The sequence below is a fragment of the Stenella coeruleoalba genome (genome assembly GCF_951394435.1).
Source record: "Stenella coeruleoalba genome assembly, chromosome: 4".
NCBI classification, from domain to species: Eukaryota; Metazoa; Chordata; class Mammalia; order Artiodactyla; family Delphinidae; genus Stenella; species Stenella coeruleoalba.
The window spans coordinates 126,238,527-126,263,661 of record NC_137149.1 but is presented as its reverse complement, the minus strand read 5'-3'; the positions used below and the strand labels follow the sequence as shown (position 1 = coordinate 126,263,661).

General features: G+C 37.9%; 1 long non-coding RNA gene across 1 annotated transcript in view; it reads right to left on the bottom strand.

The window, feature by feature from the left end:
• LOC307185904 overlaps positions 1 to 25,135 on the bottom strand; it is a 33,180-nt gene that overhangs the window by 3,130 nt on the left and 4,915 nt on the right. Inside the window, exon 4 of the long non-coding RNA XR_013828203.1 lies at positions 2,537 to 2,677. This is a non-coding gene — a long non-coding RNA (uncharacterized lncRNA). The remainder of the gene's footprint in view (positions 1 to 2,536; positions 2,678 to 25,135) is intronic.

Genomic DNA, 25,135 nt, shown 5'->3' with positions numbered 1-25,135 from the left:
TTGAATTGAATAAGTAAATATAAAGTGTAAAGTATAAGGAATAAGGTATAATTAAGATGTCTTTAAAAGTTGTTTTATAAAGAATTATATTTAGCCAAATATTATAATTAATTATGAATAAATTAAATATAAAAGGAATAGAATTCAAATTAATTATAATCATGAGAGGAATTGAAACCCCAAAGGGTTAAACATTGTTGCCTCTGAGAAGAGGAAATTAGAACAGGAAGTATGGATGGAAGGGTTTGTGTTCTTATTAGCCTTCCTGTATTGTTTCATTTAAAAAGTCATATGTATATTTTAATTTGTTTTTTTAAAAATTAAAATGTTTTATGTAAGATGCTAGTAAATTTTTTTTAATGCACCTTGCAAAACATAGGCTGAAAAATCTATATAAGGAGACAGGAACTCGCCATGTTTCAAGTCAGTGATTTAAAGAAAATTTAACATTTAAGTTAAAAGTAAACAAAAGTTGAACCATATCCAGACCACATCTATATTTTACTTGCATAATAGGTTCACCCTATAAGAAATTCAAAAAGACAGACAGTTTTAATGAAATGCATAGTGGCATGTTCAGTTCCAAGAAATCTAAATTTCTCTTTAACTGTCACCTTCAACAGTCCTGTTCAGGAAATCTTTCATTTTATGTCCCTTCCTCATAACTTATTAAACGTATGCTTTGGGGTGATGAGATGCCACGATGCAGAACACAAGTCTTTTCTGTCTACAATTTATTTGAATTCAACCAAAGCTGTTTCAGATCTATTGTTGAAAATAATAGTTCCTGTCAATCTGTGTCACATATAACAACAGCTGAGTTGTCCCTGTGTCATCAGAGATTTGAAATAAGACTAAGGGTATGTTGAAACGTGAGAAGCCCAACCCAATGAATAAGTGATTTTCTTTGGGAGGCTATGAAAATTCATGCCAAATCCTGACCAAACTTCTTAATGACTTCATGTACAAGGGAAAATAAGTTAACTTTACTAAATTAATGAGTGGCCAGTCATTAGATAAACTCTTCTAGGTTTTCAGTTCATTTTCAAATTGTTCATTATTAGTATGTACCAATGCAACTGATTTTTGTATTTTGACTTTGCATCCGGTGCCTTGCTAAACTCACATTTTAGTTCTAACACCTTATTGTTGATTCTTTGTAGATTCTTCATAGACAGTAATGTCAACTGTGAATAGATAGAGGTCTATTCCTTTCTCTCCATTCTGTATGGTATTTGTTTATTATTTACTTCCTTCTTCATTTGCCTTACTGCACTAATTAGAACCTCCAGTATGATGTTAAATAAGAGTGATGGTGAGAGTAAGCATACTTTCCTCTTTCCTAACCTCAGATGGAAAGAATTCAGTCTTTCACAATTAAATATTATGTTAGCCCTATTCTCTTGGTTGATTCTCTATTGGGTTGAAAACAATAAATTATTCCTAGTTCATCAGGGGTTTTAACACAAATGGATGTTGAATTTTGTCAAATACCTCTTCTGTATAAATACAATCATATGGATTTTCTTCTTTAGTTTACTGATATATTTATAACACTGATTTTGAATGTTGAACCAGACTTGCATTCCCAGGATAAATCCCACTCAATTTGGTATCATAATATTTTTTTAAGTTGTTAAATTTAATTTGATATGTTGTTGAGGATTTTTGCATCTATGTTCATGAGAAATATCAGCCTATAGTTTTCTTTTCTTGTAATGTTTTTGGTTTTGTTAAAAAAAAGGGTAATTCTGACTTCATAAAATGAATCAAAAAGTGTTCATACTCCTATGTTCTGGAAGAGTTTGTGTAGAATTATTATTTCTTCCTTGAATGTTTGATATAGGTTTATTTTTCTGTTGTTGCTTTATATTTACTTGTTTTTAAATTTTTATTGGAATATGGTTGCTTTACAATGCTGTGTTAGTTTCTACTCTACAGCAAACAGAATCAGCTATACATATATATACATATACATATCAGAACACACTTTGACACAAATCGCAGCAAGATCTTTTTTGACCCACCTCTTAGAGTAATGACAATAAAAACAAAAATAAACAAATGGGACCTAATGAAACTTAAAAGCTTTTGCACAGCAAAGGAAACCATAAACAAGATGAAAAGACAACCCTCAGAATGGGAGAAAATATTTGCAAATGAAGCAACTGACAAAAGATTAATCTCCAAAATATACAGACTGCTCATGTAGCTCAATATCAAAAAATCAAACAATCCAATCAAGAAATGGGTGGAAGACCTAAATAGACATTTCTCTAAAGAAGACATACGGATGGCCAACAAACACATGAAAAAATGCTCAACATATCTAATTATTAGAGAAATGCATATTAAAACTACAATGAGATCACCTCACACAGGTCAGAATGGCCACCATCACAAAATATACAAACAACAAAAGCTGGAGAGGGCATGGAGAAAGGGAACCCTTTGCACTGTTGGTGGGAATGTAAATTGATACAGCCACTATGCAAAACAGTATGGAGGTTCCTTTAAAAACTAAAATAGGGCTTACCTGGTGGCACAGCAGTTGAGAGTCCACCTGCCGATGCAGGGGACATGGGTTCATGCCCTGGTCCAGGAGGATCCCACATGCTGCGGAGCAGCTGGGCCTGTGAGATATGGCTGCTGAGCCTGCACGTCTGGAGCCTGTGCTCTGCAACGGGAGAGGCCACAACAGTGAGAGGCCCGCGTACCACAAAAAAAAAAAAAAAAAACTAAAAAACTAAAAATAGAACTACCATGTGACTCAGCAATCCCATTACTGGGCATGAGACCAGAGAAAACCATAATTCAAAAAGACACATGCACCCCAATGTTCATTGCAGCACTACTTACAATATCCAGGACATGGAAACAACCTAAATGCCCCTCAACAGAGGAATGGATAAAGAAGATGTGGTACATGTATACAATGGAATATTACTCAGCCATAAAAAAAAGAATTAAATTGGGTCATTTGTAGAGACGTGGATGGACCTAGAGACTGTCATACAGAGTGAAGTAAGTCAGAAAGAGAAAAATAAGTATCGTATATTAACAAATATATGTGGAGTCTGAAAAAATTGGTATAGACGATCTTATTTACAAAGCAGAAATGGAGACACAGATGTAGAGAATAAATGTATGGATGCTAGTAAATTTATCATGATGAGTAAACATTATGATGTTACAATATATATTTCTTGGGAGATTTTTATTAAACATGAACCTAAATAAAACATGTAGATGAGGATAAAAAATTCATTATAAAATTATAATTTGATTTCACGAGTTAATTAATTAAATCATAGTTATTTACATCTACGTAATAACTTGAAGAGAAATATCATGGGAAGGAAGCTTGAAATGGTAACACAACCGAGGCAAACAATATACTTTTCTGGCAAATTTATAAACAATACATTTTAAAATGTACCTTTACTCACTACACCAAAAAAAAAAAAAAAAAGGCAAAAACCGGTAACTGTGAGGTGATGAATGTGTTAATTAACTTGATCATGGTAATCATTTCACAGTGCAAATATTATGTATATGAAACCATCACATGGTACACCTTAATACATACAGAATTTTTGTTAATTTTTACCTCAGTAAAGCTGGGAAAAAATATAACTATTCTTTCTTCCAAAAGCCATTGCCCCCTTCTCCTATACCCCTTCCCTGGGTTTCTTGCCCTAAAGTCAACACCCTTGGGCACAGCCTTGAGATGCCACGTTACCATTGTTGATGTGGTCAACGACCCGGGTTTTTTTTTTTCTTTATTTATAAGTACTCTTCCCGGCTTTATTGAGAGATAATTGACAGCACTTTATAAGTTTAAGGTATACAGAATAATGATTTGATTTACATATATTGTGAAATATTAAGATGCTCTGGTTCATCAAAGCTTATTTTCTGTTATGAAAATAATCCTGCCGTCTGCCTGTATATCAGCAGTGCAGCAGCTCATCCCTCATTTCCCATATGTGTTAAACCAACATCTTGTAACTTTGTCTACCTCAAGAAGAATTCTATTTTAGAAAGTTTCAAGCATTTATAAATATAAAGCAAATAACAGCAGGTAAGCAGGGACCAAATGATAAAGACTCTCGTCTATCTTTGCTATAGAATTTGGATTTTGTTCTGAATTCACTAAGAATCCACTGAAGAATTTTATGCAGGGAAATCATATGAAATGGTTTGTGGTATGCAAAAATCCATTTGGTGGCAGTGTGCATAATGGGGTCAAGTTAGGGGAAAAAATTATAGTGGCAATCTTAAGAAGTTGTTGCAGTAAAGCTGGTAAGAAATATAGGTCCCTAATAATAACAGGCCTAGGCAATGATAGTCAATAGCTGTTAAAACCACTAAGTGAGAGGTTATAGGGATTTTTTTAAATGAATGGATTAGAATAATAACACACTAAGCCACTGAAAAATCATATCATTACAAGAAAAGAGACAACCATACATTATACATTATATGCCCCCTGATATGATGACATAGGAGCCATCTCTGGATCTTTCTTACAAAAATTCTTCTTTTGTTTTGTTTTCTCCCCCATGCCACACAGCTTGTGGGATCTTAGTTCTCTGACTAGGGGTTGAACCAGGGCCCCGGCAGTGAAAGCACGTAGTCCTAACCACTGGACTGCCAGGGAATCCCGATTTTTACAAAAATTCTAATGAAGCTTCTAGATCTAAATATGAGTTTCCAGAAAATACAGAAATAGAGAAGCATCTTTAATGACACCATGAGGACGTAACCAGAAAAATCTACAATGTGGGAGATTCTACAGGACAAATGACCTGATTTAGTCAATAAATAAAGGGGAAGAGAAAACAAAAAGGGAGGAGGAACCTCTAAACTAAAGTAGACTCAGTTACATCATAGCAACCAAATACATCATGTGGTTCCTGCTTAGTTCCAGATCTGAACCAATCTACTGTAAAAACAAAAAATTATGAGACAACAAGGAAACATACTTACTGGATATATGAATATATTTTAAGGAATTATTATTTTATGATGATAAAGATTTTGTGCCTATGTTTTCAAATATCTTTTCCTTTTAGAAAGACACACTGAAATTTTTACAGATGAAATGATATGACATCTGGAATGTGTTTTAAAACAATGGAGGAGAAAATGGGGAGCAAGGGGATGATAAAACAAAATTAGCCAAATGTTGGTAATTGCTGACCCTGAGTGACAGGTACATTTTACTGTGTTTAAAATTTCTATAATAAAAATTATAAATAATAGGAATAAAAGAAGCAATAGTTGAGAAAATAGAAAGAAGTGAGTAAATCTGAACACTATTTAGGAGATGTTACAGGCAAGGTATGATGGCCAATTGAATCTGAAAAGGGAGTAGAGATGGTGTCTAAATTTCTATCTTGGTGGTTAGAGGCACAGAAGTTCTGTTCATCAAGGAGGTACAGGTGGGTGGAGGAGCAGATACCGGAGTGAAGATGGCAGGTTTGGTTTGGGGTGTGCTGAGTTTGAGACACAGGTAGATATCCATGTGCAAATGTTCAATAGGTACAGTAAGCAGAGAAGAAGCTCAAGCATATAAATCTGGGATATAAAAACATGTAAAGAGATGTAGAGAGAAAGTGAAGACAGAGGAGTAATATCCAGAGAAATAAGAGAAAAATCAGTACAGATTGGAGTTACTGAAACATGGAAAGACATGGTTTCAGGAAAAGGAATTAGTCAACAGTGTGAATTTAAAAATTAAATGTAAGTTCTAGAAGAAAAAAATCCTCGGCTTTAGTAACTAAATAGCAACTGGTGTCAGGTCAAGATTACAAACTGAGCATATGAATTTATCTCCTCTCGTTCCTCAGATCCCATTAAAAGAAGAATACATTAGTTGAAAGAAGAGGGGTAAGCACAGAGCAGTGAAAAGAACAAGAGGTAGTTTATCAATGGATGAACTGTTTCAACACAGTTCTAGAGGGTGGAAAGTGAGTGGAAGAGTGCAGCTCAATAAAGCAAGCCAGGAAAAGGCACAGCCCAGAAGAAATATGGAGGGGCTGCTGCTAAGGAGGGAGCCATCCTGCCTTTCAGAGGTGGGAGGGTGATAGACTCAGGACGCCAGGTGTGATAAGCAGCAGGGTACCACACAGGGCTGAAAACAGGAGCAGTTATTGAAAGCCTGCTGCCAATTTCCCCATCCATATATTCAGAATACATGGCAGCCAGGTGTTACCCTCTAGGCAAAAAAAAAAAAAAAAGTAGAAGAAGGTTTTTTGTGTGTTTTCCAAATAAATTTAACACACTGTCTAGCATAAACAAAAGAAGTAACTGTTGCTGTCCGAGCAGGAGAAGGAAAACATTCTGAGAGTCAGGGTTCCCCAGAGTAATGCAGAGGAGGGAAGAAGGCCTGAGTACAGCTCTAGAAACAAAAGCGGGTGGACAGAGAGGAAAGGGCTTGATATAACAACAGGAAATGTGAATAGAATTCATTAGGATCACTACTCATAATGAAGGGCAAAATGGAAAAAAAAAACCTGCCAACTACTTTGTGAGGGTGTAGATTATATGAAGCAGTAGGTCCAAGGAGGGAGAACAACATGATCACTGGCTAACAAGAAGAAACTGAAAAGAAATAAAAACAGTCACCAAGTATAGGTTATAGCCTAAAATCTTAAAGAAATTGAATTGGTTATCCAAAATATCACCAAAAAAAAAAGATAAGACTTCGGCTTCTAGCCAAGATGGAGTAAGAGGGACCATTTAGACCACCCTTCCTGAAACAGCTAAACAGTTAATATTATATTATTTTAACAAAGCTGACAAAAAAACTAAACAAAGTTTTCAGGCATTGCACATCAACTCAGTAAGCAGAGGACATTTGTCCCGGAGAGAGGGAAAACAAACAAGGTGAGCACCGTGACAGTCCCAGCTTACTGCCCAGACATATTTTCCAGGCTGCAGTGCAAAGAAAGGGAATCCAAACAGAACCAGGCAGTAACCTTGAATCGAGGAGAGACACATGGAGTCTAGTGAGGGCAAAAGCTGGAGTTAAAAAAGCAGAGTCCTGGGGGAAGACAGCTGTACAGAGAAAGAGCTATGGAGATCCACAGGTAATACCCCCTCAAGTTTTCATATTTAGTAGCATAGGCCTGTGGAGAAATTATCTTAGGAAAGGGAAAGAACCACTTGAAAGGAGCAGATACTCAGAGCTCAGACAGGTCCAATAATAGTTCATGTTCCAAACAGTCAGAGGGAAAACATCATAATTCAAGGAAAATCAGGCAGAGTATTTACAATGGTATTACCTCCATGGTGGAAGAAATTAGTCTTAGATTAAAGGTGGTTCTGGTTTCACCTAACAAGGTTTAACAGGAGGCTTGAAAAGATCAAACTGTTACCAAGTGATTTAACCAAACTTCAGAGCGAAGTTCAAGAATATTTATAAGAATGTAATATTAAGCATCTAACAAAGTAAAAATCATGAGGTTTTGAATTTAATAAAAAAATTATAAGGCTTACAAAGAAATAGGATAATGTAAGCCATAATAAGGCAAAAAAATCAATGAACAAACACAGTTCCAGAATCAGCATGGATGGTAGAGAATTGTCGGATTAGGACATTAAAACAGTTATGGTAACTATATTCCATATGTTCAAGAATGTAAGGTACAGACTTGAAAGATTTTTAAAAGACCCAAATCAAACTTTTAAAGATGAAAAATGCAATGCTTGAAATAGAAAATACCTCAGATAAAATAGAGCAGATTAGACATTGCAGAATTAAAGATTAGTGAACTTGATGGTATAGTAACTAAAATAAAATACAGAGAAAATAAAGACTAAAAAAGAAAAAAATTAAGAGAGCTTCAGTGGGCTATGGGAAACTTTCAAGTTGCTTAATAGATATGTAATTAGAGTCCCCAAAGGAGGTGGGAAGAGGTAATATTAAAGACATAATGGCCAGAAATGTTCCAAATTTGATGAATCTGTAAACCTACAAATCCAAGAAGCTCAACAAACCCCAAGCACAAGAAACATGAAGAAAATTATACCAAAGCATAATAGAATTAAAAGATGCATACACAACGATAAAGGGAAAATGTGACAAACAATCAGAGAAATAAAGCACATTATACACAAAGGAACAAAATAAGAATGAGACCAAGTTCTCTTCGGAAAAATACAGTTAAGGCAGTAGAGCAACATCTTTAAAGTACTAGGGAAACAACAACAGCAGCAACCCTGTCAACCTAAAATTCCATACCCAGCAAAAATGTCTCTCAAAAACAAAGGCAAAGAAAAGATTTTGTCAGACGTATCAAAGCTGAATCATCACACTCAGAATCTTAACACAAGACTACAAGAACTGTTAACACATGTTCTTCAGTCAGAAGAAAAATCATACCAGATAGAAATCTGGAGTTCCCACTGGGATGACACAGAGGGATTCAGTTGGGTGCTATACATGTACTTGGTTGTATTACACTGAGGAATACTGAGTTTGAGGACTCCACTGCTTTTAAAATGAGAGGTTAGCAAGCTTCCTGTTTGTCTGAAGGAGAAACATTACCTCTCTCCCCACAGCTGTTCATTACAAACACACTCCCAAGAAATGGCTCAGAACCCTCCATACTGTTTTCAGTAGTGGCTGCATTAAATTGCATTCCTATGAACAGTGCAGCCATGTGGAAGACAGGGTCTTGGTGCTCTGGCTGGGTGTTAGGCCTAAGCCTCTGAGGTAGGAGAGCCAAGTTCAGTACATTGGACCACCAGAGACCTCCAGCACTCACATAATATCAATTGGCAAGAGCTCGCCCAGAGATCTCCATCTCAATGCTAAGACCCAACTCCACTCAACAACCGGCAAGCTCCAGTGCTGGACACTCCATGCCAAACAAGCAAGACAGGAACACAACTCCACCCACTAGCAGAGATGCTGCTTAAAATAATAATAAGTTCACAGACACCCCAAAACACACCACTGGATGCGGTCCTGCCCACCAGGAATACAAGATCCAGCCTCATCCACCAGAAAACAGGAACCAGTCCCCTCCAGCAGGAAGCCTACACAACCCACTGAACCAACTTTACCCACTGGGGGCAGACACCAAAAACAATAGGAACTACGAACCTGTGGCCTAGAAAAAGGAGACCCCAAACACAGTAAGTTAAGCAAAATGAGAAGACAGAGAAATATGCAGCAGGTGAAGGAGCAAGGTAAAAACCCACCAGACCAAACAAATGAAGAGAAAATAGACAGTCTATCTGAAAAAGAATTCAGAGTAATGATAGTAAAGATATGTAAAATCTTGGAAATAGAATTGGAGAAAATACAAGAAACGTTTAACAAGGACCTAGAAGAACTAAAGAGCAAACAAACAATGATGAACAACACAATAAAGGAAATTAAAAATTCTCTAGAAGGGATCCATAGCAGAATAATTGAGACGGAAGAAAGGATAAGTGACCTGGAAGATAAAATAGTGGAAATAACTACTGCAAAACAAAATAAAGGAAAAAGAATGAAAAGAATTGAGGACAGTCTCAGAGACCACTGGGACAACAATGAACACACCAACATTCAAATTATAGGGATCCCAGAAGAAGAAGAGACAAAGAAAGGGACTGAGAAAATATTTGAAGAGATTATAGTTGAAAACTTCCCTAATATGGGAAAGGAAGTAGTCAGTCAACTCCAGGAAGCACAGAGAATCCCATACAGGATAAATCCAAGGAGAAACATGCCAAGACACATAGTAATCAAACTGTCAAAAATTAAATACAAAGAAAAAATATTAAAAGGAACAAGGAAAAAGCAACAAATAACATACAAGGAATCCCCATAAGGTTAACAGCTGATCTTTCAGCATGAACTCTGCAAGCCAGAAGGGAGTGGCAGGACATATTTAAAGTGATGAAAGGGAAAAACCTACAACCAAGATTACTCGACCCAGCACGGATCTCATTCAGATTCGATGGAGAAATTAAAACCTTTAAAGACAAGCAAAAGCTGAGAGAGTTCAGCATAACCAAACCAGCTTTACAACAAATGCTAAAGGAACTTCTCTAGGCAGGAAACACAGAGAAGGAAAAGACCTACAAAAAAAAAAAAACCAAAACAATTAAGGAATGGTAACAGGAACATACATATCGATAATTACCTTAAATGTAAATGGCTCCAACCAAAAAACATAGACTGGCTGAATGGATACAAAAACAAAACACATATATATGCTGTCTACAAGAGACCCACTTCAGACCTACAGTCAAATACAGACTGAAAATGGGGATCGAAAAAGATATTCCATGCAAGTGGAAATCAAAAGAAAGCTGGAGTAGCAATTCTCATATCAGACAAAATACACTTTAAAATAAAGACTACTACAAGAGACAAAGAAGGCCACTATATAATGATCAAGAGATCAATCCAAGAAGATATAACAATTGTAAATATTTATGCACCCAACATAGGAGCACCTGAATTCTTATGGCTAACAGCCATAAAAGGGGAAATTGACAGTAACATAATCATAGTAGGGGACTTTAACACTCCACGTTCACCAATGGACAGATCATCCAAAATAAAAATAAATAAGGAAACATAAGCTTTAAAAGACACATTAAACAAGATGGACTTAATTGATATTTATAGGACACTCTATCTAAAAACAACAGAATACACCTTCTTCTCAGTGCTCATGGAATATTCTCCAGGATAGATCATATCTTGGGTCACAAATCAAGCCTTGGTAAATTTAAGAAAACTAAAATTGTATCAAGTTTATTTTCCGACCACAACACTATAAGACTAGATATCAATTACAGGGGAAAAAAACTGTAAAAAATACAAACACATGGAGGCTAAACAATATGCTGCTAAATAACCAAGAGATCACTTAAGAAATCACAGAGGAAAACAAAAAATACCTAGAAACAAATGACAAGGAAAACACGACTGCCCAAAAACCTATGGGATGCAGCAAAAGCAGTTCTAAGAGGGGAGTTTATAGCAATACAATCTGACTTCAAGAAACAAGAAACATCTCAAATAAACAATCTAACCTTACACCTAAAGCAATTAGAGAAAGAAGAACAAAAAACCCCCCAAATTTAGCAGAAGGAAAGAAATCATAAATATCAGATCAGAGATAAATGAAAAAGAAATGAAGGAAATGATAGCAAAGATCAATAAAACTAAAAGGTGGTTCTTTGAGAAGATAAACAAAATTGATAAACCATTAGCCAGACTCATCAAGAAAGAAAAGGGAGAAGACTCAGATCAACAGAATTAGAAATGAAAAAAGAGAAATAACAATGACACTGCAGAAATACAAAAGATCATGAGAGATTACTACAAGCAACTACATGCGGAAAAAACTGACAACCTGGAAGAAATGGACAAATTCTTAGAAAAGCACAACCTTCTGAGACTGAACCAGGAAGAAATAGAAAATATAAAGAGACCAATCACAAGCACTGAAATGGAAACTGTGATTAAAAATCTTCCAATAAACAGAAGCCCAGTACCAGACGCCTTCAAAGGCAAATTCTATCAAACATTTAGAGAAGAGCTAACATCTATCCTTCTCAAACTCTTCCAAAATGTAGCCGAGGGAGGAACATTCTCAAACTCATTCTACAAGACCACCATCACCCTGATATCAAAACCAGACAAAGGTATCACAAAGAAAAACAACTACAGACCAATATCACTGATGAACATAGATGCATAATCATCACAAAATACTAGCAAACAGAATCCAACAGCACATTTAAAGGATCATACACCATGATCAAGTTGGGTTTATCCCAGGAAGGCAAGGATTCTTCAATATATACCGGTCAATCAATGTGATACACTATATTAACAAATTGGAGAATAAAAACTATATGATAATCTCAATAGATACAGAAGAAGCGCTCGAAAAAACTCAACACCCGTTTATGATAAAAACTCTCTGGAAAGTAGGCATAGATGGGATGTACCTCAACATAATAAAGGTCATATATGACAAACCCACAGCCAACATCATTCTCAAGGTGAAAACCTGAAACCATTTCCACTAAGATCAGGAACCAGAACAGGTTGCCCACTCTCACCACTCTTATTCAACATAGTTTTGGAAGTTTTAGCCACAGCAATCAGTGATGAAAAAGAAATAAAAGGAATCCAAATTGGAAAAGAAGAAGTAAAGCTGTCACTGTTTGCAGATGACATGATACTATACATAGAGAATCCTAAAGATGCTAGCAGAAAACTACTAGAGCTAATCAATGAATTTGGTAAAGTAGCAGGATACAAAATTAATGCACAGAAATCTTGCATTCCTATACATTAATGATGAAAAATCTGAAAGAGAAATTAAGGAAAGACTCCCATTTACCACTACAACAAAAAGAATAAAATACCTAGGAATAAACCTGCCTATGGAGACAAAATACCTGTATGCAGAAAATTATAAGATGCTGGTGAAAGAAAACAAAGATGATACAAACAGATGGAGAGATATACCATGTTCTTGGATTGGAAGAATCAACATTGTGAAAATGACTATACTACGCAAAGCAATCTACAGATTCAACACAATCCCAATCAAACTACCAATGGCATTTTTCACAGAACTACAACAAAAAATTTCACAATTTTTATGGAAACACAAAAGACCCCGAATAGCTAAAGCAATACTGAGAACGAAAAACAGAGCTGGAGGAATCAGGCTCCCTGACTTCAGACTATACTGCAAAGCTACAGTAATCAAGACAGAATGGTACTGGTAGAAAAACAGAAATATAGCTCAATACAACAGTATAGAATGCCCAGAGATAAACCCACCCACATACGGTCACCTTATCTTTGACAAAGGAGGCAAGAATATACAATGGAGAAAAGACAGCCTCTTCAATAAGTGATGCTGTGTAAACTGGACAGCTACATGTAAAAGAATGAAATTAGAGCACTCCCTAACACCGTATACAAAAATAAACTCAAAATGGATTAAAGACCAAAGTGTAAGGCCAGACACTATTACACTCTTAGGGGAAAAGATAGGCAGAACACTCTATTACAAATCACAGCAAGATCCTTCTTGACCCACATCCTAGAGAAATGAAATAAAACCAAAAATAAACTAATGGGTCATAATGAAACTTAAAATGTTTTGCACAGCAAAAGAAACCATAAACAAGAAGAAAAGACAACACTCAGAATGGGAGAAATTATTTGCAAACAAAACAACTGACAAAGGATTAGTCTCCAAAATATACAAGCAGCTCATGCAGCTCAGTATCAAAATAACAATCAACCCAATCCAAAAATGGGCAGAAGATCTAAATAGACATTTCTCCAAAGAAGATATCCTGATTGCCAACAAAAACATGAAATGATGATCAACATCACTAATCATTAGAGAAAGGCAAATGAAAACTACAATGACCTCACACTGGTCAGATTGGCCATCATCAAAAAATCTACAAACAATAAATGCTGGAGAGGGTGGAGAAAAGGCAACCCTCTTGCACTGTTGGTGGGAGTGTAAATTGATAGAGCCACCATGGAGAACAGCATGGAGGTTCCTTAAAAAACTAAAAATACAACTACCATATGACCCAGCAATCCCACTACTGGGCATATATCTTGAGAAAACCATAATTCAAAAGGAAGCATGTACCACAATGTTCATTGCAGCACTATTTATAATAGCCAGGACATGGAAGCAACCTAAGTGTCCATTGACAGATGAATGGATAAAGAAGATGTGGCACATATATATAATGGAATATTACTCAGCCATAAAAAGAAACAAAATTGAGTTATTTGTAGTGAGGTGGATGGACACAGAGTCTGTCATACAACGTGAATTAAGTCAGGAACAGAAAAACAAATACTGTTCTAACACATATTTATGGAATCTAAAAAAAGAAAAAAATGGTTCTGAAGAACCTAGGGGAAGGACAGGAATAAAGATGCAGATGTAGAGAGTGGACTTGAAGACATGGGGAGGGGGAAGGGTAAACTGGGATGAAATGAGAGTGGCATGGACATATATACACTACCAAATGTAAAACAGATAGCTAGTGGGAAGCAGTCACATAGCACAGGGAGATCAGCTCCATGCTTTGTGACCACCTAGAGGGGTGGGTTAGGGAGGATGGGAGGGATACGCAAGAGGGAGGAGATATGGGGATATAAGTATATGTATATCTGATTCACTTTGTTTTACAGCAGAAACTAACACAACAATGTAAACAAATTATACTCCAATATTTTATTTTTTAAAAACAAAATAAAGAGCTATCAAAGAAAAAAAGAAATCTGGATCTATACTAAGGAAAAAATAGCACCAGGAATGGTAATTATGTGGGTAAATATAAAAGGCTTGTATTCCTATTTTTAAGGTTAAAAAAGAAATATCTGTCCAAAGAAAAAACAGAAATACATACTGAGATTTATAATATATGTGGAGTGTATGCACAAAGTCTGGGAGGGAAAAATAAAAGTATATTGTTAAGGTTTTTATACTACACATGAAGTGGTATAATATTAACTGAAGATACACTATGGCAAGCTAAAAATACTCCAACTCTAAAGTAAGCACCAGAAGAGATAAAAGTTATACCTAATAAGCCAATAGCAAAGAAAAGAAAATGGAAGAAATTAAATACTCAATCCAAAAGAAGAGCAAACAAATAAAAAGAACAAAAAATAGATGGGACAATTGCTAAAACAACTGGTGATGACTCTTAAACCCAACTGGATCAGTAATCACATGAAATGGAAAGGGTCTAAACATCTCAATTAAAAGTCATAGGTTAGAGCTTCCAGGAAGATGGTAGAAGAATAAGACGCGGAGATCACCTTCCTCCCCACAGATACACCAGAAATACACCTACACATGGAACAACTCCTACAAAACACCTACTGAACACTGGCAGAAGACCTCAGACTTCCCAAAAGGCAAGAAACCCCCCACGTACCTGGGTAGGGCAAAAGAAAAAAAAATCAACAGAAACAAAAGAATAGGGACAGGACCTGCACCAGTGGGAGGGAGCTGTGAAGGAGGAAAGGTTTCCACGCACTAGAAGCCCCTTCGCGGGCGGAGACTGCAGGTGGCAGAGGGGGAAGCTTCGGGGCCGCGGAGGAGAGCACAGCAACAGGGGTGCGGAGGGCAAAGCAGAGAGATTCCCGCACAGAGGATCAGGGCCGACCAGCACTCACCAGCTCGAGAGGCTTGTCTGCTCCCCCGCCAGGGCGGGCGGGGCTGGGAGCTGAGGCTCGGACTTCGGTAGGAGCGCCGGGAGAGGACTGGGGTTGGCGGCGTGAACACAGCCTGCAGGGGGTTAGTGCGCCACGGCTAGCCGGGAGGGAGTCCGGGGAAAAGTCTGGACCTGACGAAGAGGCAACAGACTTTTTCTTCCCTCTTTGTTTCCTGGTGCGCGAGGAGACGGGATTAAGAGCTCTGCTTAAAGGAGCTCCAGAGACGGGTGCGAGCCGTGGCTAGAAGCGCAGACCCCAGAGACGAGCATGAGATGCTAAGGCTATTGCTGCTGCCACCAAGAAGCCTGTGTGTGAGCACAGGTCACTCTCCACACCTCCGCTCCCGGAGCCTGTGCAGCCGGCCACTGCCAGGGTCCCGGGATCCAGGGACAACTTCCCCGGGAGAACGCATGGCGCGCCTCAGGCTGGTGCAACGTCACGCCGGCCTCTGCCACCGCAGGCTCGCCCCGCACTCCGTGCCCCTCCCTCCCCCTGGCCTGAGTGAGCCAGAGCCCCCGAATCAGCGGCTCCTTTAACCCTGTCCTGTCTGAGTGATGAACAGACGCCCTCCGGCAACCTACACGCAGAGGCGGGGCCAAATCCAAAACTGAGCCCCTGGGAGCTGTGAGAACAAAGAAGAGAAAGGGAAATCTCTCCCAGCAGCCTCAGAAGCAGCGGATTAAAGCTCCACAATCAACTTGATGTACCCTGCATCTGTGGAATACATGAATAGACAACGAATCATCCCAAATTGAGGAGGTCAACTTTGACAGCAAGATTTATGATTTTTTCCCCTTTTCCTCTTTTTGTGTGTATGTGTATGCTTCTGTGTGAGATTTTGTCTGTATAGCTTTGCTTCCACCATTTGTCCTAGGGTTCTATCCGTCTTTTTCTTTTTTTCTTAATAATTTTTTTTAATTTTAATAACTTTATTATATTTTATCTTTATTTTATTTTACTTTATCTTCTTTCTTTTTTTCTTCCTTCCCTCCTTCCTTCCTTCCTTCCTCACTCCCTCCCTCCCTCCCTCCTTTCTTTCTTTCTACTTCGACTAATTCTTTCTACTTTTTCTCCCTTTTATTCTGGGCCCTGTGGATGAAAGGCTCTTGGTTCTGCAGTCAGGAGTCAGTGCTGTGCCTCTGAGGTGGGAGAGCCAACTTCAGGACACTGGTCCACAAGAGACCTCCCAGCTCCACATAACATCAAATGGCGAAAATCTCCCAGAGACCTCCATCTCAACACCAGCACCCAGCTTCACTCAACGACCAGCAAGTTACAGTGGTGGACATCCTATGCCAAACAACTAGCAAGACAGGAACACAACCCCACCCATTAGCAGAGAGGCTGCCTAAAAGCATAATAAGTCCACAGACACCCCAAAACACACCACCAGACGTGGACCTGCCCACCAGAAAGACAAGTTCCAGCCTCACCCACCAGAACACAGGCACTAGTTCCCTCCACCAGGAAGCCTACACAACCCACTGAACCAACCTTAGCCACTGGGGACAGACACCAAAAACAACAGGAGCTACGAACCTGCAGCCTGCAAAAAGGAGACCCCAAAGACAGTAAGATAAGCAAAATGAGAAGACAGAAAAACACACAGCAGATGAAGGAGCAAGACAAAAACCCAACAGACCTAACGAATGAAGAGGAAATAGGCAGTCTACTTGAAAAAGAATTCAGAATAATGAGAGTAAAGATGATCCAAAATCTTGGAAATTGAATGGACAAAATGCAAGAAACATTTAACAAGGACCTAGAAGAACTAAAGATGAAACAACCAACGATTAACAACACAATAAGTGAAATTAAAAATACTCTAGATGGGATCAATAGCAGAATAACTGAGGCAGAAGAACAGATAAGTGATCTGGAAGATAAAATAGTGGAAATGACTACTGCAGAGCAGAATAAAGAGAAAAGAATGAAAAGAACTGAGGACAGCCTCAGAGACCTCTGGGACAACATTAAACGCACCAACATTCGAATTATAGGGGTTCCAGAAGAAGAAAAGAAAAAGAAAGGGACTGAGAAAATATTTGAAGAGATTATAGTTGAACACTTCCCTAATATGGGAAAGGAAATAGTTAATCAAGTCCAGGAAGCACAGAGAGTCCCATACAGGATAAATCCAAGGAGAAATACGCCAAGACACATATTAATCAAACTGTCAAAAATTAAATACAAAGAAAACATATTAAAAGCAGCAAGGGAAAGACAACAAATAACACACAAGGGAATCCCCATAAGGTTAACAGCTGATCTTTCAGCAGAAGCTCTGCAAGCCAGAAGGGACTGGCAGGACATATTTAAAGTGATGAAGGAGAAAAACCTGCAACCAACATTACTCTACCCAGCAAGGATCTCATTCAGATTTGATGAAGAAATTAAAACCTTTACAGACAAGCAAAAGCTGAGAGAGCTCAGCACCACCAAACCAGCTTTACAGCAACTGCTAAAGGAACTTCTCTAGGCGAGAAACACAAGAGAAGGAAAAGACCTACAATAACGAACCCAAAACAATTAAGAAAGTGGTAATAGGAACATACATATCGATAATTACCTTAAATGTAAATGGACTAAATGCTCCCACCAAAAGACACAGATTGGCTGAATGGATACAAAAAGAAGACCCATATATTTGCTGTCTACAAGAGACCCACTTCAGACCTAGAGACACATAAAGACTGAAAGTAAGGGGATGGAAAAAGATATTTCATGCAAATGGAAACCAAAAGAAAGCTGGAGTAGCAATTCTCATATCAGACAAAATAGACTTTAAAATAAAGAGTATTACAAGAGACAAAGAAGGACACTACATAATGATCAAGGGATCGATCCAAGAAGAAGATATAACAATTGTAAATATTTATGCACCCAACATAGGAGCACCTCAATACATAAGGCAAATACTAACAGCCATAAAAGGGGAAATTGACAGTAACACATTCATAGTAGGGGACATTAACACCCCACTTTCACCAATGGACAGATCTTCCAAAATGAAAATAAATAAGGAAACACAAGCTTTAAATGATACATTAAACAAGATGGTCTTAATTGGTATTTATAGGACATTCCATCCAAAAACAAAAGAATACACATTTTTCTCAAGTGCTCATGGAATATTCACCAGGATAGATCATATCTTGGGTCACAAGTCAAGCCTTGGTAAATTTAAGAAAATTGAAATTGTTTCAAGTATCTTTTCTGACCACAACGCTATGAGACTAGATATCAATTACAGGATAAGATCTGTAAAAAATACAAACACATGGAGGCTAAACAATACACTACTTAATAACGAAGTGATCACTGAATAAATCAAACAGGAAATTTAAAAATACCTAGAAACAAATGACAATGGAGACACGACGACCCAAAATCTATGGGATGCAGCAAAAGCAGTTCTAAGAGGGAAGTTTATAGCCATACAATCCTACCTTAAGAAACAGGAAACATCTCGAATAAACAACCTAACCTTCCACCTAAAGCAATTAGAGAAAGAAGAACAAAAAAACCCCAAAGTTAGCAGAAGGAAAGAAATTATAAAGATCAGATCAGAAATAAATGAAAAAGAAATGAAGGAAAAGATAGCAAAGATCAATAAAACTAAAAGGTGGTTCTTTGAGAAGATAAACAAAATTGATAAAGCATTAGCCAGACTCATCAGGAAAAAAAGGGAGAAGACTCAAATCAATAGAATTAGAAATGAAAAAGGAGAAGTAACAACTGACACTGCAGAAATACTAAAGATCATGAGAGATTACTACAAGCAACTCTATGCCAATAAAATGGACAACCTGGAAGAAATAGACAAATTCTTAGAAATGCACAGCCTGCCAAGACTGAGTCAGGAAGAAATAGAAAATATGAACAGACCAATCACAAGCACTGAAATTGAAACTCTGATTAAAATTCTTCCAAGAAACAAAAGCCAAGGACCAGATGGTTTCACAGGCGAATTCTATCAAACATTTAGAGAAGAGCTAACACCTATCCTTCTCAAATTCTTCCAAAATATAGCAGAGGGAGGAACACTCCCAAACTCATTCTACGAGGCCACCATCACCTTGATACCAAAACCAGACAAGGCTGTCACAATGAAAGAAAACTATAGGCCAATATCGCTGATGAACATAGATGCAAAAATCCTCAACAAAATACTAGCAAACAGAATCCAACAGCACTTTAAAAGGATCATACACCATGATCAAGTGGAATTTATTCCAGGAATGCAAGGATTCTTCAATATACACAAAACAATCAATGTGATACACCATATTAACAAATTGAAGGAGAAAAACCATATGATCGTCTCAATAGATGCAGAGAAATCTTTTGACAAAATTCAACACCCATTTATGATAAAATCCCTGCAGAAAGTAGGCATAGAGGGAACTTTCCTCAACATTATAAAGGCCATATATGACAAACCTACAGCCAACATCGTCCTCAATGGTGAAAAACTGAAACCATTTCCACTAAGATCAGGAACAAGACAAGGTTGCCCACCCTCACCACTCTTATTCAACATAGTTTTGGAAGTTTTAGCCACAGCAATCAGAGAAGAAAAGGAAATAAAAGGAATCCAAATCGGAAAAGAAGAAGTAAAGCTGACACTGTTTGCAGATGACATGATACTATACATAGAGAATCCTAAAGATGCTATCAGAAAACTACTAGAGCTAATCAATGAATTTGGTAAAGTAGCAGGGTACAAAATTAATGCACAGAAATCTCTGGCATTCCTATACACTAATGATGAAAAATCTGAAAGTGAAATCAAGAAAACACTTCCATTTACTATTGTAACAAAAAGAATAAAATATCTAGGAATAAACCTACCTAAGGAGACAAAAGACCTGTATGCAGAAAATTATAAGACACTGATGAAAGAAATTAAAGATGATACAAATAGATGGAGAGATATACCATGTTCTTGGATTGGAAGAATCAACATTGTGAAAATGACTCTACTACCCAAAGCAATCTACAGATTCAATGCAATCCCTATCAAACTACCACTGCCATTTTTCACAGATCTAGAACAAAAAATTTCACAATTTGTATGGAAACACAAAAGACCCTGAATAGCCAAAGCAATCTTGAGAACAAAACACAGAGCTGGAGGAATCAGGCTCCCTGACTTCAGACTATACTACAAAGCTACAGTAATCAAGACAGTATGGTACTGGCACAAAAACAGAAATATAGATCAATGGAACAGGATAGAAAGCCCACAGATAAACCCACACACATATGGTCACCTTATCTTTGATAAAGGAGGCAGGAGTGTACAGTGGAGAAAGCACAGCCTCTTCAATAAGTGGTGCTGGGAAAACTGGACAGGTATATGTAAAAGTATGAGATTAGATCACTCCTAACACCATACACGAAAATAATCTCAAAATGGATTAAAGACCTAAATGTAAGGCCAGAAACTATCAAACTCTTAGAGGAAAACATAGGCAGAACACTCTATGACATAAATCACAGCAAGATCCTTTCTGACCCACCTCCCAGAGAAATGGAAATAAAAACAAAAATAAACAAATGGGACCTAATGAAACTTCAAAGCTTTTGAACAGCAAAGGAAACCATAAACAAGACCAAAAAACAGCCCTCAGAATGGGAGAAAATATTTGCAAATGAAGCAACTGACAAAGGATTAATCTCCAAAATATCCAAGCAGCTCATGCAGCTCAATATCAAAAAAACAAACAACCCAATCCAAAAATGGGCAGAAGACCTAAATAGACATTTCTCCAAGAAGATATGCAGACTGCCAACAAACACATGAACGAATGCTCAACTTCATTAATCATTAGCGAAATGCAAATCAAAACTACAATGAGATATCATCTCACACCAGTCAGAATGGCCATGATCAAAAAATCTACAAACAATGAATGCTGGAGAGGGTGTGGAGAAAAGGGAACCCTCTTGCACTGTTGGTGGGAATGTAAATTGATAAAGCCACTATGGAGAACAGTATGGAGTTTCCTTAAAAAACTACAAATAGAACTACCATATGACCCCGCAATCCCACTACTGGGCATATACCCTGAGAAAACCATAATTCAAAAAGAGTCATGTACCACAATGTTCATTGCAGCTCTATTTACAATAGCCCGGAGATGGAAACAACCTGAGTGTCCATCATCGGATGAATGGGTAAAGAAGATGTGGCACATATATACAATGGAATATTACTCAGCCATAAAAAGAAACGAAATTGAGCTATTTGTAATGAGGTGGATGGACCTAGAGTCTGTCATACAGAGTGAAGTAAGTCAGAAAGAGAAAGACAAATACCGTATGCTAACACATATATATAGAATGTAAGAAAAAAAATGTCATGAAGAACCTAAGGGTAAGACAGGAATAAAGACACAGACCTACTAGAGAATGGACTTGAGGATATGGGGAGGGGGAAGGGTAAGCTGTGACAAAGCGAGAGAGAGGCATGGACATATATACACTACCAAATGTAAGGTAGATAGCTAGTGGGAAGCAGCCGCATAGCACAGGGAGATCAGCTCGGTGCTTTGTGACCGCCTGGAGGGGTGGGATAGGGAGGGTGACGCAAGAGGGAAGAGATATGGGAACATATATATATGTATAACTGATTCACTTTGTTATAAAGCAGAAACTAACACACATTGTAAAGCAATTATACTCCAATAAATATGTAAATTGTTAATTGTACAAAAAAAAAAGTCATAGGTTATCACATTGACAAAAATAAGCAAAACCCAACTATATGCTACCTACAATTGATGCTCTTGAAATATAAAGACAGAAATAAATCAACAGTAAAAGGATGGGAGAAAATATGTTAACACTAATCAAAAGAAAGGGAGAGTGGTTATATTAATAAGAAAGTAGATTTTGGAACAAAGATTATCACCAAGGATAAAGAAAGACATTTCATAATGACAAAAGGAACAGTTCATGAGGAAGACACAACAGTCCTAAATGCTTATGTGCTCAGTAACAGAGCTTCAAAATGAAAGGGAAACAAAGACTGAAAGAACTGCAAGAAGAAACAGGAAAATCCCTAATACATTCAGAACTGTCAATATTTATTCCTCTCTCAATAACTGATAGAACAAGTGACTGAAACTCAGTAAAGATGGAAGACTGAATGACACTATATAACAAATCAACCTAATCAACATTTATAGAACACTCCACTCAACAACAGCAAAATTGTACACAGAATGTTTACCAAGATAGACCATTTTCCTACCCATAAAGAACTCTCAAAAAATTTTAAGAGATTATGCTCTCTGACTACAATGGAATTGAATTAGAATCAACAGAAAGGCTTTTTAAAAATCCCCAAGCAACTGGACACTTCTAAATAACCTGTTGGTCAAGAAGAACTCAAAGGGGAAATTAGAGAGTACTTTGAACTGAATGAAATTGAAATCACAACGTTTCAGATTTTGTAGGATGTGGCTAAAAGCAGTACTATGGGGGAAATGTATATTGCTAAATGCCTACATTAGAAAAAGAGGAAGGTCCCAAATTAATGACCTTGGGCTCCATTGTAAGAAACTGGCTAAATCAGAGCAAATTAAACCGAAAGTAAGCAGAAAAGAGTAAACAATAAAGAGCAGAAGGGAAATCAACTAAATAAAAAACAGAAAAACATTTGAGAAAATTAATGAAACGAAGAACTGGTTCTTTGAGAAAACCAATAAAATTGATAAACCTACAGCCACATTGATCAGGAAATAAGACAGAAGGCACAAACTGTCAATATTAGGAATAAGAGAAGTAACAATACTACAGATTCTATAGAATGAAAGGATAACAAGGCAATATCATGAACAACTTTATGTCAACAGATGAAATGGACAAATTCCTTGAAAAACATAGGCTACTAGAGTTCACAGCTGTCGCTTCTCCAGAGCATTGTTCTTGGCAGAATGGGACCTGTCTACCTGGGGGCTTGTGTCTCCCTAGGGGGCAACCTGCAAATAATAACCGATACGTGGGTTAAAAAAAATCATTCCACCCCACCTCACCGTCGCCTCAAGTTGGGACCAATTCTGTGGTGCAATTCATGCTCTAGAGGCCCCTGTGGGATCAGACTGAAGGTAGTCTCCAGCTTACATCCTTACTTAGCTTTGTTCTCTTGCCTTATCCTGCTTCCCTCACTCTCCTTCCCTAAGAGTACTCTTTCAATAAATTAATTGGCCAAGGATCTCTGCCTTGAGCTCTGTTTATTGGCAGCCTGACCTAAGACAAGGCACAGGAGGGAAGCTGGAAGGCACCTTCCTTGCCATTCCTGTCTGCATCCCCCCAGTGATGACCCCTTATGTTATGAATTAAATTGTGTCCCCCTAATAGATGTTAAAGTCCTAACCCCCAGTACCTCTGAATGGGGCCTTAAATGAAAATAAGGTGTTGGCAGTTGTGTGAGTTAAGATGAAGTAGACCCTAATCCAACATGACTGGTGTCCTTATGAAAGGGGGAAATATGGACGCAGAGACAGACATGCTTGGAGGGAATATGATGTGAAGACACAGGGAGAACGCCATCTACAAACCAAGAAAAGAACTCCCGAGCTTACCAGAACTAGGGGAGAAGCCCAGAACAGATTCTCCCTCAGAAGGAGCCAACCCTGCCCATGCTTTGATTTCAGTCTTCTGGCCGCCAGAACTGTGAGAGAATACATTTCTGTTGCTTTAAGCCCCCTAGTTTGTGGTACTTTGCTATGGCAGCCCTAGGAAACTAATGCATCCTGTCAGTAGCAGTTGGTTCCAGTCTTGTTTTCTCCCAGCACGCCCATAATCAACTTCATGTCACCATCTGGGAGGTATCCACACCAGCTGGGCAACGACTGCGTCTCCACAGTTCCACCAGGGCTCTTTAGTCAGCTTCTAGGTTTTGGTAACCCCAACTCCCCTTGTCCCCCAATTCCCAGGGATGGGAGCTGCTTCCTGCAATCGCTATCTTACTTCAATAATCTTTTTTCCCTTTTTCAGTTTCCCAATACCCATTTAACTAATTCCTTATATTTAATTTGCTCTGTGGAAATAGGAAATAGCTACTCTTTATTTAACAATTAATTAATAAATAGAATTTCTTTATTTCTGACAAGACTCCAGAGTGATAACCATTTCATTCAGAGGAAAAGCCGAAGTCTGTAACATAGTTTATAAAATCCTATGCAATGCGGGACGCCGGCTACTTGTCTGCCCTCATTTCTTGTCATTTCCTCTATCACCCACTCGGCTCCAGCTGCATTGGTCTCTCTGCTAATCCTTAAACATACCAAGCATGCTTGTTTTATGGCCTTTGACTTGCTGTTCCCTGTGCTTACAGACATTCGCATGCATGTTTGTAAGTGAGCAGAGGCTCACTGCTTCAAGCCTCTGTCCAAGTATCTATGCCCCAGTCTCTGCCCGTACCTCAGGAGACTCCTTTCCTGACAATGTACACTCACCCCTGGTATCCACAGGGGATTGGTTCCAGGATGCCTGGATACCAAAATCCATAGATTCTCAAGTCCTTTATACAAAATGGCATAGTATTTGCATATAACACATGCACATCCTCCCACAGGCTTTAAATCATCTCGATTACTTATACCACTCAGTATAATGTAAATGCTATATAAATAGTTGCCGGCATGGCAACTTCAAGTTTTGCTTTTTGGAACTTTCTGGAATTTCTTAAAAATATTTTCAATGGCAATTAGTGGAATTCCCGGATGCAGAACCTGGAGATACAGACGGCCAACTATATATAAAATTACTATTTCGCTCAACCCCTGCACACTTTCCCCATGACCCCCTTTCCCTACAGCACTCATCATCTTCTGGCATACTCTCAAGCTACTTGCTATCTGCCTCTCCAGTGGAACACGA